The following is a 3,828-nucleotide window of genomic DNA, read 5'->3' as shown; positions in this document are numbered from 1 at the left end:
CCAGAACAAGAAAATTGGTTATATGTAATGCTGAATATGATAGTAATGATAGAGAAGAGACTAGTCATAGAATAGTATATGTATATATATATATATATATATATATATATATATATATATATATATATATATATATATATATATATATATATATATATATATATAATAGTTATATATATATATATATATATATATATATATATATATATATATATATATGTGTGTGTGTGTGTGTGTGTATAATATATATATATATATATATATATATATATATATATATATATATATAATAGTTAGATATATATATATATATATATATATATATATATATATATATATATATATATATATATATATATGTATACATATATTTATATATATATATATATATATATATATATATATATATATATATATATATATGTATACATATATATATATATATATATATATATATATATATATATATATATATATATATATATATATATATATATTGTACCAACCGTGTTTAACACAATTGTACATAATTCCTTTTGTATATATTATGCTTGTATCTTCGCTCTTCCCTCGCACCAAAACGAACATGAAAATTCATGTCAGGTTTTTCCTCTGTAATATTGTCTGTCTTGTGAACTTGTTATGTCCTGTTGCCTTGAGGTTTTGTATATAAGGAGAGTGTTCTACAATAATATAACTCAGTCGTTTCCAACCTGCCTTTGAGTTCACAACCTTACTCGGCGCCGTCACATTGGTGACCCCGGAAGTCGACTCGCTCCCACTGCCTTCTACCCCCACCTCCCTCGCCCTTCCATCGTTGGTACTATGACGGAGACGGACTCTACTACAGCAGTTGGCGCTGCGGCCGCCCCATTGAAACTTTCACCGTTCGCCACCGGAGAGGGGTTTGCTTGGTTTCAACGCGCTGAAGTCCACTTCCGTATCAAGGGCGTGACTTGCTCAACTACCAAAGCGGATTATGTTCTCGCGGCGATACCCGAGGACACCATCCCAGAAATATCCAACTGGCTTTGTGAACAAGGAGACACCCCAATAGCGTATGACGCCCTCAAAACATACCTTCTGCAGCAGTACTCGCCGTCGCCAGCCGCCCGTATAGCAAAGCTTTTTCAGCTCTCGTAACAACCGTTGGGGGACCAAAGGACTTCGCTTGCCCTCAGGGAAAGGACCAGTATCGCTCGCCTTCAACCTGCCGCAGACGGCTCTCCTCGTGAGGTGAACCTACTTCGTGCCCTTTGGATACGCCGTTTAACCGAACCTGTACGCGCTGCCATACCCGATGTCGATAGTTTACCCATAAAGGACTTGATGACCAAAGCCGACGCCCTTTATGGACAGCCACTTCAAGACCTCCATTAACGCCTCCATCCCTGACGACGAGGATGCCTATTCAACGTCAACCGAAGCTGACATGAATGCTTTAGGACATACACGCCTACCCCGTGACGTGCCGAAGCGGCGACAAAGCCGCCCACCACCCACCAATCGCTCGCGCCCCAACGAACGACTTCTACAGCCACTTACTACCTCCCATCCGCCGCAGTTTTGCTACTACTACTTCAGATTCGGGGCAACCGCGAAGAAATGTGCCAAGGATTGTCAGTGGCCAAAAAACGTGTAAGTAGGCCATCGCTTGTGGCGGTGGCCTCCCATGTTTCTAATCTTTTCTTTTTACAGGATGCAGGAACGGGCGTGCGATTTTTGGTATACACGGGTGCTTGTCGTTCTCTTTTGCCAAGGAAACTCTTCAAGGCACGACGTAGTCTGTCTACATCTGCCGACGTCCGCTTAGTAGCTGCCAACGGATCTGCGATACCCACCTACGGTTACGAGAACCTCACATTATCGTTCGGAAACGGTAAATTCAATTGGAAGTTTCTCGTTGCTGACATCACAATGCCAATCCTCGGTGCGGATTTCCTCTCTCATTTCCACCTTCTGGTCGATGTCACCAATCGACGATTGGTCAACGCAGACTCGTACTTGTCGACACCTCTTCAACCTGCCCCCTCTAACCTCGCTCTCCACATCAGCGCACCCACGGATGCCTACGCCCACCTCCTCACATCGTACCCGGAAGTTTTCCGTCCAGAACTTCTCCAAACGCCCACGGTTCCTGCCAAGCACGGTATTTATCACCATATCAAGACTATGGGACCCCCAGTCTTCGCAAAATTCAGACGTCTGGCACCGGAATGATTGGCAGCCGCCAAACAGACGTTCGCCGAAATGGAGAAAATGGGCCTTTGCCAAAAGGCCTCTAGCCCATGATCGTCACCCTTACACATCGTTCTGAAGAAAGACGGCTCCCTCCGTCCGTGCGGGGATTACAGGCGCCTGAACATGCAAACAGAACTGGATCACTACCCCCTCCCAAACATTGCCGACGTGACCTCCTATCTGCACAAAGCAAAGGTTTTCTCTACGCTCGATCTCCTGAAGGGGTATTATCAGGTGCCTATGAACCCAGAAGACATCCCTAAGACTGCCATCACCACTCCGTTTGGTACATACACCTTCAATTACTCCTGTTTTGGCCTTCGTAATGCTGGGGCCACGTTTCAACGTCTCATGGATGGCATTTTAGGGGACCTCCATTTCTGTGTATGTTATGTGGACGACATACTTGTGTTCTCCTCCTCAAAAGAGGTACACCTCTGTCACCTGCGCATCGTGCTCGACCGCCTGCAACAAAACGGCCTTGTAGTCCGGTACGACAAGTGTACCTTTGGCGCCAACGAAGTATCGTTCTTAGGGCACCGCATCACTCCTGAAGTTGTCCACCCCCTCCCTGAGAAGGTAGCAGCCGTTCAGAATTTCCCCATGCCCTCGACCGTCAAAGCTCTGCAGGAATTCTTGGGCATGATCAACTATTATCACCGTTTTCTGCCAGCCATTGCCGCCACTCTTGCTCCCCTCTACGCCTCCCTCAAGGGCAAGCCGAAGGACCTGAAGTGGGGTCCCCTTCAAGAAGCACCCTTCTGCAGTGAAAAAAAGGCCCTATCAACTACTGCGGCTCTCACTTTTCCTATACCACACGCCCCTCTCCTTCTCTCCACCGATGCCAGCGACGTCGCTATTGGTGCAGTACTCGAGCAGGTGGTCAAAGGCTCGCCCCGCCCATTGGCCTTCTTCAGCAGAAAACTGTCCAAGGCAGAATCTGGTTATTCTACCTTCGATCGAGAATTGCTGGCGGTGCACTTGACTTTCCTCACTTTCACCATTTCTTAGAAGGTACGCCCTTCGTCATTCGCACAGACCACGTGCCTCTGGTGCACGCCTTCACTCGACAGTCTGACGCCTGGTCCGCCCGTCAACGCCGACATCTCTCCGCCGTGGCTGAATACAATTGCACCCTCCAATACGTCCCTGGGAAAATGAATCCCGTTGCCGATGCCCTGTCAAGAAACATGTTGGCTGCCGTTCAACTGGGATTGGATTACAACGCCCTGGCTGAAGCCCAACGACAGGATCTAGAGTATCAAGCTTGTAGGACATCCTGCACGTCCCTCCGTTGGGAAGATTTTCCCCTCGAAGACTCCAACACCACCCTCCTCTGTGACGTCAGTACTGGTAGACCGCGACCTTGGATTCCTGCTCCCATGCGCCGACAGGTGTTTGATTTCATTCACGGCCTTTCACATCCCTCGTGCCGTTCTACTGCACAGCTGCTGAAGGCAAAGTTCATTTGGCACGGCATTTCTAAGGATGCTAAGGATTGGGTACGCGCCTGTACTTCTTGCCAAACTTCCAAAGTACATCGACACACGGATTCAGGAGTGGGCACCTTTCCTCAACCTCAGCGTC

This window comes from Palaemon carinicauda, chromosome 14 (genome assembly GCF_036898095.1).
Source record: "Palaemon carinicauda isolate YSFRI2023 chromosome 14, ASM3689809v2, whole genome shotgun sequence".
NCBI lineage: Eukaryota > Metazoa > Arthropoda > Malacostraca > Decapoda > Palaemonidae > Palaemon > Palaemon carinicauda.
Note: the sequence above shows the minus strand (reverse complement) of the source record.